This window comes from Odocoileus virginianus, unplaced genomic scaffold (assembly GCF_023699985.2).
Source record: "Odocoileus virginianus isolate 20LAN1187 ecotype Illinois unplaced genomic scaffold, Ovbor_1.2 Unplaced_Scaffold_14, whole genome shotgun sequence".
Lineage (NCBI taxonomy): Eukaryota > Metazoa > Chordata > Mammalia > Artiodactyla > Cervidae > Odocoileus > Odocoileus virginianus.
Window position 1 is genome coordinate 3,286 of NW_027224276.1, and position 15,609 is coordinate 18,894.

The 15,609-nt window shown below is 47.1% G+C and overlaps 1 protein-coding gene across 1 annotated transcript in view; it reads left to right on the forward strand.

Moving 5' to 3' along the window:
* Nucleotides 1-386: 386 nt before the first annotated feature.
* Nucleotides 387-15,609, forward strand: part of GPR173 (G protein-coupled receptor 173) — a 70,467-nt gene continuing 55,244 nt past the window's right edge. The window contains exon 1 of the mRNA XM_070462800.1: nucleotides 387-705. The gene's annotated coding sequence lies outside the window, so the exon portion shown is untranslated. The remainder of the gene's footprint in view (nucleotides 706-15,609) is intronic.

A 15,609-nucleotide genomic window follows, 5' to 3' on the forward strand; every position in this document is an offset into this window, starting at 1 on the left:
CGATACACAAGCCCAGGCTCCCTGACACAGGTTAGTCTCCAGGGAAGAGACAGCTAACTCACAGACCTCTCCCTGGACATGAATTGCATGCATTTGTGCGAATATCCGTGCGCTGCCACAATCCAGACTGAGAGAGAGCTAAACAAGACCGAAACGCCGTGACCATGCACAGCCAGCGACTGCGCCAAACCTCGCCACTAACCAGGGCAGCTATTCGACCCCTTCGGGAAAAGCAATAAAACTCGGAGAAAAACTGTATGCTCTAAAAAGCCGCGAACGGCAACATGCCTCTCAGTCCTCAGGTCCAGCTCTGCCATCCCCGTGCCTGTAACAGCCAGCCAGCCAACTGGAACTGGGCAGGAGACGAAGCAGGGCGGGACTCGCGGGACTTCCGGCGCCTATTCGCGCCCCGGCAGAGCTCATTCCGGAGATTTTTCGGTGACCAATCAATGCCCAAAACGCTTCCTGACGCCAGACCCCTAACTGGCCGCGCCACTCGCTCCGTAGCCGTCCCCCCTTGGATGTAACCATGTAGAAACGAAGGGGTGGAATTGGAAAGGAGACGAGGACAGTTGCAGCTTCATACCGGTGTCCACTCGGACTCAGATGCAGCGGGAAGCCGGAATGGAGCGAATGGGGACGGAGCCAGTGGTGCCATGGCTGCCTCCGCTAGGAACTCTGGTGGAAGCCCGACGCCGTGTAAAGGTACTCTCTGTGATGTCATACGCGCTCTCGAATGGTACCTTCCAGAGTGGGTGGTCTTACCGCCACCCCTGCGTGGTACACCCCAGGACCGAACTGTTTCGTCTGGCGCGCCCCTTGGTGGTGAGCCTGGGGAACAGCCGATGTAGATGCCGGTGGTCCGTTAGAGGATGGATGATCCTCCAAGGGTGGAAAGGCAACGTGGGGATGAAAATCCCTCCGATTGCTGCAATCTTAGACTCAGAAAAATGTCTCCATAAACTGAAGATTACTTCTCTGTAGTGGCCACTATCGTAACAGGAAGCATGGAAAGCATTTTCTGTGTGCTGGGCATTGTTCTTGTTTGTGCTTTCCTGTTTAATACAGAATAGGTCTCAAAGGGGAAAGCCAGCCGCAGTCCCCCGGCGGGCAGGGGAGAGAAAGCTTTGGACTGGAATCTGGAGGTCTGGGGTGGGGAAGGCCTCTGTCGTTGACTGCGAGTAATATGTGAGAAGGACAACAGGACATTCCATTCTGTTAGGAATGGGGTCAACACCGAGGGGACCCAAGGATACTGCATAGGTGAATTAAAGACCATGGCTTTGTCACCATCTTGTCATCCCTGAGTTTGTTCCCTAGCAGAATCCTCAGCCTGTCTAGCTATGCCTCTGTCAACAAGTTTAATTTGCTTATTCATTCCTACATTCATTCATCCTCTCCACAGTTTCTGTCAAGCACAACTATGTGTGTTAGGAAAGAGAAAATCAACCTTGGATTCATGGAACTTACATTGTTTAGGGGTCCTACAGCCCCAAAAGACAAGTAATTTATCGCGTGTTCATAACTGCTGTGATTAACATTAAACCGGGATAGTGAAATAGAGAGAGGGGATGATATCTAGAAAGAGTGGCCACGGAAGTTCCTTCTAAGAGTGTGACATTTGAGCAAAAGCCTAGAGGAGATGCCTGTCTGGGAGAAAAGTGTCCCAGACAGAGTTAAGGCCAGTGTAAAAACTGGGGAGTGGAACTCAGTGGAGTGTGTATGAAAAGCATGTGGAGGGCTATGTGACTGTCACAGGATGATGGAGGGAGAGCCAGGAGATGTGATGAGAGCGGTGATGAGGGGCGGGTCCCCTAGGGCCTCTGGCCATAGAGGTGACTTTGACTTGAGCCACAGGAGGGTTCTTACCAGAGAAGCCCCCAGGGTTCTTTCAGAGGCCCAGATCCCACAGTGATTGTTGAGGAGCTCTAGATTGATCCCAGGAAAACCACAGACCCTCTGCAGTTGAACATGCCTTTCCTGGAATCCCTGGAATCCTGGAATCAAGGGGAATCCCTTCTACTGCTCCCAGTGGACATCCATGTTGATCGATGATACCCTCAGGACAGAGGAAGGACCCTCATGGTATGAGGGAGGTCACAGTCAGTCTCATAAAGGCTAAGAGGGAGGATGTCTCAGGCACAGAGATGGCAGGGAGAAACACAAAGATAGAACATTGGACAGGGACAGAGAGACTATCTCTGGCAACAAAGGATCCCCAATTAGCACCCACCTATGGGCCCCCAGCCCTGCTACTGGGTGAGGTACTATCTCTACAGGAGAAAAGAAGCTGCTCCCCCCTCCCCACCCCGCCCCCCACCAGGGACTGTCTCTAGGAAATGACTGAGTTGCCCATGGCCTGGGTCTTAATCATGCTCCCTTGGTACACATCAGGGTCCTCTGCCCCAGTCAAGACATGGAGATGATCCAGTCATGGGGAGGCTCATGCTGTACACAGGGTCCCTCACAAGCTGTCCAGCCCTGACTGCCCTCCTGCTGACCTCAGTGCCAATGAATGCTTTAGTGGGAGAAAGAGAGGCAGGGATCGCTGCATTTGTGGTGGAGCCTCATGCAAATTGGTGAATGTGAGGTTTCTCCCCACCTGCTTGGAGGCTCACCTATGTATTTTCCACCACCACTTCCCCAGGGAATGTGAAGATTACATTCGATACATCAGGTGAGCAGCTGGGTGTGTGATGAGGAGACACAGAGACGTATCCTGAGAGTGAGACAGTCATAGGGTCCTTGTAGCCCTGTGCCAATGCCCCCCTCCCCCACTACATGGCCAGGGTTCTGCTGAGTCTTCCCTGCCTCCTCCAAGGAGCCCAAGCCTGCATCCAGTTCCTCCTGTCCTCATGAGCCGAGACCTTCCATCTGCACTGGGCCTTGGGCTCCCATCTGCAAATGGTGGCCTCTTTGTGATGGGTTGGGCAGATTGTCTGAGTGAGTGTGTGTACACAGTTTTTTCACAGGGCCCCTATCAAGGGTGGTAGCCTTGTCAGGAAGTATTGTTCTTCTCGGTATTGTTACCGTGAGCTCCTGTGTACTGCACATGACTTGCCCTCCCTGAGGATGGGGCCACAAATTTTATCTCTGTACGGAAGCATGGTAGAAATCATTGCAAATGTGTTATCACAGGTCTACTTCTACGACCCATGAGATTGGGGTCCATCCAGCCTTCCTCTTAAGACTACTCTCTTATGCAGATAGATGAACAGCTCAGAGACCCAACCCTCTCAACAAAACCCTCCCCAATAGTTCAGAGACTTCATGCCTGGGACAGAGATCCATGAACAGTTCAGAGAGCACTCATCCTGGACAGCAACCCATGACAGCTCAAATATGTCACACCTGAGGACGGAGACCCTAAACATCTTAGACAATTCCAACTCTGAGTTCAGTTCAGTCATTCAGTCATGTCTGACTCTCTGAGACCCCATGGACTGCAGCACGCCAGGCCTCCCTGTCCATCACCAACTCCCAGAGTTTACTCAAACTCATGTCCATTGAGTCGGTGATGCCATCCAACCATCTCATCCTCTGTTGTCCCCTTCTCCTCCTGCCTTCAGTCTTTCCCAGCATCAGGGTCTTTTCAAATGAGTCAGTTCTTCGCATCAGGTGGCCAAAGTATTGGAGTTTCAGTTTCAGCATCAGTCCTTCCAATGAATATTCAGGACTGATTTCCTTTAGGATGGACTGGTTGGATCTCCTTGCAGTCCAAGGGACTCTCAAGAGTTTTCTCCAACACCACAGTTTGAAAGCATCAATTCTTCGGCACTCAGCTTTCTTTATAGTCCAGCTCTTACATCCATACATGACTACTGGGAAAACCATTGCCTTGACTAGATGGACCTTTGTTGGCAAAGTAATGTCTCTGCTTTTTCATATGCTGTCTAGGTTGGTCCTAACTTTTCTTCCAAGAGCAAGCGTCTTTTAATTTGATGGCTACAGTCACCATGTGCATTGATTTTGGAGCCCCCCAAAATAAAGTCTGCCACTGTTTCCCCATCTATTTGCCATGAAGTGATGGGACCAGATACCATGATCTTAGTTTTCTGGATGTTGAGTTTTAAGCCAACTTATTCACTCTCCTCTTTCACATTCTTCAAAGGACCCTTTAGTTCTTCTTCGCTTTCTCCCATAAGGGTGGTGTCATCTGCATATCTGAGGTTATTGATATTTCTCCTGGCAATCTTGGTTCCAGGCTGTGCTTCATCTAGCCCACTGTTTCTCATGATGTGCTCTGCATGTAAGTTAAATAAGCAGGGTGACAATATAGAGCCTTGAGTTACGCCTTTTCCTCTTTGGAACCAGTCTGTTGTTGCATGCCCAATTGTGGTTGTTGCTTGCTGACCTGCCTACATTTCTCAAGAGGCACGTCAGGTGATCTGGCATTCCCATCTCTTTTAGAATTTTCCAGAGGTTGTTGTGGTCCACACAGTCAAAGGCTTTCGCATAGTCATTAAATCAGAAGGAAATGTTTTTCTGGAACTCTTTTGCTTTTTCTATCACACAGTCAAAGGCTTTAGAATACTCATTAAAGCAGAAGGAGATACTTTTCTGGAACTCTTTTGCTTTTTCTATGATCCAAACGATGTTGGACATTTGATCTCTGTTTCCTCTACCTTTTCTAAATCCACCTTGAACATCTGGCCTCAGGTAAATTCAGATCCTTAAGACAAACAGCATTACTCACAGCCAGTACTACAAGTGTTAAGTTGTAACCACTGTGGTTGCTGACCTAAAGTGCACTCTGAAGGATTTAGGGTGAAAAACAGTATGAGGCACACTGTGCTTTGGACAAGTTTGCCTTTATTTATTTACCGATACCTCAGGAAAAGTTTCAGTGACCCTAGATTCTTGCATCTTCCACACACAGAAAAGCATGAAAATAATGAACTTGTGACATCTGATCTCTGTGTTTCACAGCAATCTTTTACGAATACGCAGGCTTGACTGCATGTACTTCCTAGGCAACAATCATACTGACTTCTCTGCTACCTCCTCCAAGCAGTTTCCTCAGAGCCAAAGGAGGAGCTGTGTCCTGGGTTGTAGTTCCCAGAAGACGCCCAATCCAACTTAAACTCACAAGTCGCCTGTTATATGCTTTTCTTTAAGTAGACACTACTCTAGCTAACAGCTCTCCTTTAGCTCAGAGGCTTCACCCCCCTCCCCCAGAGCCTACAGCCTGCACCCTGGGACACAGAGCCCCACATCTTTCCCTCTGGGCTGCTGTGTTGGGATTTGCACTGAGTCTCTGTTCAGTCAACCCCAAGGGAGAGAGGCTTCCAGTCCTGCAGTTCCTGCAGTCTGCATTCACCAGCATGTCATCCTGAGGAAGGCAGATTGATCCTAGGGGTGGGGATTGCCTGAGAGTTGAGGGATTCTGAAACTGATTTCCCATGTCTGAGTCCTCAGAATGGACTTAACCCACCCTGGTCACCTCTGGTCGTGTCGACTTTGTATCCTGCCCCACGGGAGGTTCAAAGTGAATCCCAGATCCACAGCACGAGTCCCAGGGACCTGGTCCTCTCTGTCATGTCCCAGCACACACTGTGGGCTACTGAATTCTTGAAATAGGAGAGATCTTCCCCTCACTGTGCCTATGACAGCTCCCTTACATCCCTCTAGTCATCTGTCATTTTCCAGAGTCCCTCTCCTGGTGACAACTGCCACAAATCCTCTCTATCTCCAAATCCCCACCCTCTCCCCTCACCTTCCACCAGGCCTCCCTCTCACTCCAGGAGCCTGTTTAGCCCCTCTCTAGCCCTGCTCACAGGGCCTCAGTTACATCCTCACCCCATTTGTGGCCTCTCACCCAGCACCCACACTGCCTCAGATAATCCCCTGAGGACCTTGCCTGCTCCCTGCATTCTGCAGGACACCTCTCTCCTGCCCACACACAGGTGTCTGTCTTAAAGTCCTGGTGAGGGCTGAACTGAAAATCTCTCTCGGATCCGAAGAAAATCCAGACCCAGACCAGGTGTCCAAGGCATTTCCCTCAGGGCTGGGGCGAAAGGGAGGGGGTCTCAGAGAGAAAGAGCTGGACTCAAGGTCCTGCAGGGGTGACAGGGTTTTCTTCAAGTGAGATGGCACCTTAGAAGTGCTTAGGACACTGCAACTCAGATGACTGATTACCTAAAACTCAGAGATGCGCCTACGGATGCCAGCTGACTCCTAGAGTGACCTCACTAAAGCAACCACTGACTGGGGAAGCATCTCCAGCCTGTTTACTGGGCAGCGAACACTCCTGGAGACTGGGTTCCACTGGTCCTCCAGTGCTCAGGCCCAAGACCCCCACTGTGAACTCCTGCCCATCAACCTCAGCACCTGACTGTGTGAGCCCTGGTCTGCTCTGGGGTCTCTGTCCCTGTAACCTGTGAGAACCTGAGCCTGTGTTTTCCACGTGGGCTCCCCATAGTTGTCTGGGATTCCTTGCCTCCGCATCCCCACAACCAATCACTGCTGCTTGTGTATTCAAATCTGCAGGGTGTTGGCATGACCAAACTGGGCCTGGAGTGTCCTCCTGGACATCTGAGAAAGGGGACTCCCCTCGGTCCAGGTTTGAGGCCTGGGTCGCCAGGGTGGCATCCTCCCCATCTGTGTCAAAGGCTTCGGTTGGTCAACCTGGGCAGTGGTGGACGGTTTGTCCTTCCATGCACAGTAGTTGCATTGTTACCAAATGGAACCCTCTCCCCTGTAGTACCTTCTACTTCCTGTGGTTGTGCTTCCCATCTCTGCAGCCACAATGGTGTGTTTGTCTCACACCTCACCCTCCAACACCCCCAGGAGGTGAGACCCCCATGGGGAGCCATTTTTCACTCAGTCTTGTTGGTCCTGGGTGGGATCCAACTATTTGCATTTCTAACCGTGCTCATCCTCCCTCCTACACAACTGGTGGAAAAATAAAGAAAAATAAGAAAGAGTACTTAAGGAAACAATCCCATTCATCATTGCAATGAAAAGAATAAAATAGTTAGGAATAAATGTACGTAAAAAAAAAAGAGACCTGTATACAGAAAACTATAGAAAAAACTGATGAAAGCAATCAAAGAAGACACAGAGATGGAGAAATGTACCATGTTCTTGGATTGGAAGAATCAGTATAGTGAAAATGACTCTACTACCCAAAGCAATCTGCAGATTCATCACAATCCCGATTAAACTACCAAAGGTATTTTTCACACAACTAGAACAAATAATTTCTCAGTTTGTATGGAAACACTAAAGACTATGAATACCCAAAGCAATCTTGAGAAAGAAGAATGGAACTGGAGGAATCAACCTTCCTGACTTCAGACTATACTACAGACTATACTACAAAGCTACAATCATCAAGACAGCCATCAAGACAGAATGGCACAAAGCCAGAAATATAGATCAATGGAACAAAATAGAGAACCCAGAGATAATCCACACACCTATGCACAGGTTATCTTTGACAAAGGAGGCACAAATATACAATGGCATAAACAAAGTCTGTTCAACATGTGATGCTGTGGAAAACGCTCAACTACGTGTAAAAGAATGAAACTGAAACACTTTCTAACACCACACAACAAAATAAACCCAAAATAGATTAAAGATCTAAATGTAAGACCAAAAACTAAAACTCTTAATAGGAAACCATAGGAAGAATGTCAGGATGCATTTAACAGGAGGCTTCCTGTGTGCTGTTTTGGATCTGTCAGGAAACCTTTGGCCCTTAGGAGAGACACGCCTTTCCTGGATTAAGGAATCCAGGCATTTCCTTTGTTAGTTTCTCATTATGGTGATAAGTACCCTCTTCTCTCTTTAATAGGGATCACCTTGTGTTTTGTAAGTCTGGAATTTTAATCTTTATCTTTGCTGAGAATAACTACCTTGTAAGACAGTATATATGCCCATGCCATGTTGATTAAAACACCTTTGCTCCATCAGAGCTTTGGTCCCTGTGTCTTCTTTCTTTCCTTCTCTCTCTCTCTCTCTCTCTCTCTCTCTCTCTCTATTTCTGGCTGATTCCCTGGAGCGCAGAAGCCAGCTGCATAACCCAGGGAATATTAGCCTCTTTCCTTCTTTCACTCTCTCATTGTCGACTCCGGACCACCAGGTTCTGGTCCATTAAAGGACCAACAGCAGAACACCCTCTGACATAAATCACAGCAAGATTCTCTATGGCCCACCTCCCAGAGTAATGGAAATAAAAACACAAATAAACAAAAGGGACCAAATTTAACTTAAATGCTTTAGCACAGTGAAGGAAACTATAAGCAAGGGGAAAAGACAGCCCTCAGAATGGGAGAAAATAACAGCAAATGAAACAACTGACAAAGAATGAATCTCCAAAATACACAAGCAGCCCATGCAGCTCAATACCACAAAAACGAACAACCCCATAAAAAGTGGGCAGGAGATCTAAACAGACATTTCTCCATAGACATAGAGATGGCTGCCAAATACATGAAGAGATGCTCAACATCACTCATTATTAGAAAACTGCAAATCAAAACCACAATGAGGTATCATCTCACACAGGTCAGAATGGCCATCATCAAAATGTCTACAAACAATAAATGCTGGAGGTGGTGTGGAGAAAAGGGAACCTTCTTCCACTGTTGGTGGGAATGCAAACTGGTACAGCTACTATGGAGAACAGAGTGGCGATTCCTTAAAACACTGAGAATAGAACTGCCACACAACCCAGCAATCCCAGTGCTGGGCATACACCTCGAGGAAACCAGAAGTGAACAGACACATGTACCCCAATGTTCACAGCAGCACTATTTACAATAGCAAGGACATGGAAGCAACCTAGATGTCCATCGACAGATGAATGGATAAGGAAGTTGTGGTGCATATACACAATGGAATATTACTCAGCTATAAAAAGGAAGACATTTGAATCAGTGCTAATAAGGTGGATGAACCTGGAGCTTGTTATACAGAGAGAAGTCAGTCAGAAAAAGAAAGACAAATACTCATATTAATGCATATATATGGAATTCAGAAAGACGGTAGCAATGATTCTACATGCAGGGAAGCAACAGAGACAGACACTTAGAGAACATACTTCTCCACTCAGTGAAAGAAGGCGAGGGTGGGATGATTTGAGAGAACAGCAGTGAAACACACACACTCCCACATGTAAAAGAGATGACCAGTGCAAGTTCAGTGCATGAAGCAGGGCACCCAAAGCCGGTGCTCTGGGACAACCCAGAGGGACGGGGTGGGGAGGGAGGGGGAGGGGGCTCAGGAGGGGGGGACACAGGTATACCTGCGGCCGATTCATGCTGATATATGGCAAAAACCATCACAATATGATATAGTAATTATCCTCTGATTAAAATAAATTAATGATTAAACAAATAAAACAGAACCCACCTGCCAATGCAACGGGGCAAGTATTCAGTCCCTCGTCCAGGAAGATTCCACATGCCGCACAGCGACTAAGACTGTGTGTTAGAACTACTGAACCCACCTGCTTCAACTACTGAAGCCCTCGAGCCTAGACTCCACTCTCCGCAACAAGAGAAGTGTCTGAAATGAGAAGCGCATGCACCGCCACTAGAGAGGAGTCCTCCTTCTCCACAACTAGAGAAAGCCTCGAGCAGCAGCAAAGACTCAGTGCAGCTGTTATAGCCATGCTTTCCGGGAAACAAACTCACTCAGAAGGACAATGCAGATAGTGGAGTGCAGTTTATTACACCGGCGGGCCCAAGGCAGAGTCTCCTCTTAGCCAAGGACCCCGACCAGCATTTGTGAAAATCTTTTATACCCCATGTGTACGTGTCCAAACCCACCACCCCAATTCCCTTGAGACTTACATAAACAAAGGTAGGGTAAATACAACTACAATAACCCCATCATTCACATGTTATGTGTTCAAACAGTTAATAATCAATAAGCCTGCAGTTACATTCCAAACAGTTAATAATCAATAAGCTTGTGGTCACGTTCCAACCAGTTAATAATTGATAAGCCTGTGATTACATCCCGATAGATACGGAAAAAAATTTATGACCTGTCCGGAGACAGGGGTGATTACGGTATGTTTCCTCTTAGGCAATGAGTAACCTGGATGTGATCTTCAAGATTCCCCTGTCCGGAGGGGGTCTTATCCTTCCATTGTCGTTCCCACAGGCACTAAGCAGAGAGTTCAGAGTCCACTGGAGAGGCAGCCGAGCATGATCAGCACAGATAGGCCTGAGATGGAGTCCTGGCCCTATGAATTCCTTCTTCATAGCCACCAATAAATAGATAAATAATAAGAAAGGCAACCGGGCCAATCTTACTGTATGTTCATTTGAAAAATCCAATGGTAGATACCGAAGTAGGTGCATCTCTCTAGATCTTTGAATGATCATATCTTGGGTGAAGCTAACAAAAATTACATCACAGGCTATATTAAAATTTTAGATCAGGTTCCCAGGCATTGCTCTTTTCTAGAGAGCTACCCTTCTCAGAAAACTGTTACTTAGGAACTTTAGTCACCAGAACTGAGGCCTCCACCACATACAAGGGCAGAAAGCAAAAGACATTAGGAAGACACGGTTCAAATCCTATGAGTCTATGAGTTGCCTGTGACCACTGGCTAGGATGAACACACATCCCAGAGTCTCTTCACATTTCAGGAACTGAAACCTGTATTTCAACCACTTAGTTCAGTTCTTTAAGGCCACTGCTATCCCCTTAAACAAGCAGGACTTTATTGTACATATAGACTAATTGATGATAAAATTTCTGTGGTAAGGCAAATGAACTAGAATAGCCAAATGATTCTGAAATACAACATTGGAGGAGTAACACTAACCTGAAATTTACTTTGCAGCTTCAACCAAAAGTTGTAAGCAACTATGTGTCTATGAAGGGATGAATGGATATAGAAAACGTGGTGACACCAGTCAGAATGGCCACCATCAAAAAGTCTACAAACAACAAATGCTGGATAGGGTGTGGAGGAAGGGGAACCCTCTTACACAGTGGATGGGAATGCAAACTGGTATAGCCACTACGAAGAACAGTGTGGGATTCCTTTAAAAACTGGGAATAGACCTGCCATGTGACCCAGCTGGGCATACACCCTGTGGAAACCAGAAGTGAAACAGACACATGGACCCCAATGTTCACTGCAGCACTGTTTACAATAGCCAGGACATGGAAGCAACCTAGATGCCCACTGGCAGACGAATGGATAAGGAAGTTGTGGTACATATACAATGGAATATTACTCAAGTATAAAAAGGAATGCACTTGAGTCAGTTCTAATGAGGTGGATGAACCTGGAGCCTATTATACAGAGTGAAGTAAGTCAGAAAGAGAAAGACAAATACTGTATATTAATGCATATATATGGAATTTAGAAAGACGGTACCAATGATCCTACATGCAGGGCAGCAAAGGAGACACAGATGTAAAGAACAGACTTTTGGACTCAGTGGGAGGAGAGGGTGGGATGATTTGAGAGAATAGCATTGAAACATGTACATTACCATAGATGAAATAGATGAGCAGTGTTAAGCTCCATGCACGAAGCAGGGCACCCAAAGCCAGTACTCTGGGACAACCCAGAGGGATAATGTGGGGAGGGAGGTAGGAGGGGGGTTCAGGACGTGGGGGACACATGAATCCCTATGGCCAATTCATGTAGATGTATGACAAAAACATCACAATATTGTAAAGTAATTGTCCTCCAATTAAAATAAATTAATTTGAAAAGAGAAAATGTGGTGATATACACAATGGAATATTATTCAGTCACAAAGAAGAAAATTCTGCCTTTTGCAACAACATGAATGGACTTCAAAGGCTTTATGCTAAGTGAAAAAAGTGAAAGAGAGAAAGACATACATTGTATGTTCTCACTTATATGCAGAACCTAAAAAAGTCAAACTTACAGAAATTTCCAAGAGTTTAGAATGGTGGTTTCCAGGGCCTGGGGAAAATGTTGAATACAGGGTACAAACTTCCAGGTATGAGATGAATAAGTTGCGTGGATCCAGTGTATAGCATGGTGAGTATAATTAACAAAACTGTATAATACAGTGAAAGCTAAGAGGGTAGATCTGAGATGTTATTTCCTCAACAGTTTTTAAAAAGGATTATGTGAGGGGATAGAGTGCCAACCCTGCTGTGGTAATCGTTTTGCCAAATATGTGTGTATCAAATCATCACATTGGCATCTTAAACTTACAGGTTATATGTCAATAATACCTCAAAAAAGGTGGAAAAAATAAGAGAGTCCTGAATGTGTCCGGAGAGCCCTCAAGCTATATTCTGTGTCCCTCTGACATCTCCCCATCATTCTTGAACTTTCCCTTGTTACTGACATGACAAGGTGAACCAGGCTCATTTACCCTTTCCTTCCTCAGCCTGGGAACCCATCATTTAGTGGAGAAAGGGGTTCAGGAGCTAGGATCTGGGGACTGGTGTAATTATTGCCGTTGGAATGTTGCTGTTTCCAGTAACTTGGGAATATATGTGTGTGTGCACAATCACACACACAAACACATAGACACACATCTATAGTTATATATCAGTCTAGCCACATATGCACACCTATCGAATACAAGAAGTTTGCATGGAGACCTTTAATCCCAGTAGAATTCCTCAGATTTGTTCTAGTTTACTTCCTTTCCATACTGGAAATTCCCTTTTCCAAAAATGACAGACGTGGCTCTCAGCATTCTTATGTATTTGCTGAGTTGATGAATCCCAGTGCATGTAAGTGATCCCTCCTCCACAAAAGGGTCCTCCTCACAATCTATGCAGAACCATCCCTTGCCCTTGACTTCCACACCTCACTCAAGCTTGAATCCATGAAGCAGTTAGCCTCCTTCCCACCCAAACCCCAGGGATATCCTTCTTTCCACCTTGGGCTCTGGCTCTCCAGGCAGGGATGCCCCACTACACATACACATGCCTTACCTGGCGACACCTAATGGTTTTAGGACTGACTTGCTCAGGCACAAAAAAGAGAAGGGAAAGAAAGGGTAGGGACAGAAAAAGGTGAGTATGTCCTAATACACTCAGCCAATCACCGTGAACTGGGCCAAACCCAAGCAATGTGATGAAGCCAGTCATTTTTTTCCCCCCTCATTGTCCTCCAACTTCCCTTCCTGCCTCTGTCCTTTGCCCCAGTTCCTGTTTCCTTCTTAAGTCCTGCCCTCCATCAAGAGTACCAATGTTATGAGGCATGATTCCCACATTATAACTGATCTCTGCTGCTTGGCTGACATTCAGCCTGATATCCCTGCAGCTGGGACACTCAAACTCTCTCTCTCTCTCTCTCATGATGGACCAGAAGGTCTCACTCCTAATTTCAGGGATGAGTAGGAGATGGTGCAGGGCACACATTAGAGCCTTCAGTCCTTCATCTGTGAAATGCAGATGATCACAAATTGTGGGAGAAACAGAGACAGCAGCAACCAGACCCCTTTCGATGAGTGCTACGTGCCAAACCCAGCGCATCGCAGGACTCCTTGACATTTAGAAGCACGCCAAGCAGATTTCCAGGCCAGGACAGCTGCATTTGTTGTTCCTTCTGCCTGCACTGCTCTTCCCGTAGGTAACCCCACGGCCTGCTCTCTCACTTCCTCCAGATCTCTGCTTACTGGCCATCTTTCAGGGAGACTTTCCCTCCTTACCTTGAATAAAATAATAACATCATACCTACATATACTCTTTCCCCTGATCTAGCATTATCTTTCTTCATAGTGCCTGCCACCCTTGATTTATTTACTGACCACCAAGTCTATCAAAGGGGAGACTTGGTCAGTTCTGTCCTGTCACAAACTCCTCCAACAGTGCTCAGGTCTATGGCAGGTGCTCAGAAAACATTTGCTGAAGGATAGTCTGGAGCCAGGCAACACACATCGCTAACATGCACAGGTACCCGGCAAGACGCTCACTGGCTCCATTGTAATAGTTATGAACAACCTGAGATTCCAGGAGACAACTGATACACTCAACAACACACAGTCAGCATGTCAGGTTCCAGGCCTCAGAATCATATCTGCCAGCTTCCACACCCTCAGTTCCCGGACAGAGACCTCACAGCCAAGAACATAAGAGGTTTTATTTCTCACACAGAGACTCCAGATAGATACCCAGAGACACCAAAAAGAGCTCACTGAATCTCTGCACAGACAGCACACAACTCGTCTCAGACCCTCAAACACATCCGAGACGCTAACCATAAACGCTGTGACAAAGACCCTCCAAACAGACCAAAGTCTTCAAGACAGAAACAAAAAGAGAACTGCACAGATACTTCACACCATGGACACTGAGTCCCAAATCCTTCGGACACTTACCAACCTAATACAAAAAACCTAAACAGAAAGACAATTTTTAATAACTCATGAACATCATATAATCTTTACATAAAGTCCCCAGACAAATGGAAAACCTGAACCCTGTGCACAGATCCCCAAGCAGCTGAGAGTTTACATCTTTAGACAACCCATCCTTAAAGCAGCTCAGAGACATCACAACTTGGGACCCAGAATCAAAAACTCAGAGATCTCACAATCTCAGGTGCACACGCTTACAAAGAGATCTCACACCCAGGGACTGAAATGCCAGAAAGCTCCAAAAATGCACACCCCGGAATACAGGCACACACATACTAGAGGCTTTGTACTAGGTTCACAAAATCCACTCAGATCAAATATTCCATCACTCCCAATTCCGCCCAAAGGCTCAAGGAGATCCAATCTACCCAAACAGCGCCTGTGTGTCGCACGTAGCAATCACAAGCTGCCAGATACAGTTTACTCTCCAGGGAGAGACACCACACTCAGAAACCTCTGCTTGGACAAGAATTGCATGCGTTTGTGCAAAACACCGTGCGTTGCCACACGATCCAGACTGAGCGAGAGCTAAACAAGACTGAAACGCCGTCACCATGCTCCTCCAGCTACAGCGCCAAACCTCGCCACTAACCAGGGCAGCTATTCGACCCCTTCAGGAAAAGCAATACAACTCAGAGAAAAATTGTATGCTCTGAAAAGCCTAGCACGGCAACGCAGGCGCACGCGTACACACACGCCCGTGGCCCTCAGGTCCAGCTCTGCAATCCCAGTGCCTGTAACAGCCAGCCAGCCAAATGGAACGGGGCAGGAGACCAAGCAGGGCGGGACTCGCGGGACTTCCGGCGCCTACAGGCGCCCCGGATGAGCTAATTCCGGCAAGCACGCGGTGACCAATCAATGCCCAGAACGCTTCCGGAAGCCGTACCCCCCAACTGGCAGCCTATCTCGCTCGGTAACCGTCCCCCACTGGTTGTAACCATGTAGAAACGAAGGGGTGGAGTTGGGAAAGAGACGAAGAAAGTTGCAGCTTAATACCGGTGTCCACTCAGACTCGAATAACACGGGAAGACGGAATGGAGCGAATGGGGATGGACCCATTGCGCCGCGAGTGCCTCTGCTGGTAAGTGTGGTCGATGCCCGACGCGGTGTAAAGGGTCTCTCTGTGTTGTCACACGCCCTCTCCCAATGGTACCTTCCAGAGCGGCTGGTCTTACCTCTACCCCTCAATGGTACATCCCAGGACAGAAGTGTTTCATCTCGCGCGCCCCTTGGTGGTGAGATTGAGAAACAGCCGATCTAGTTGCCAGTGGACCATTAG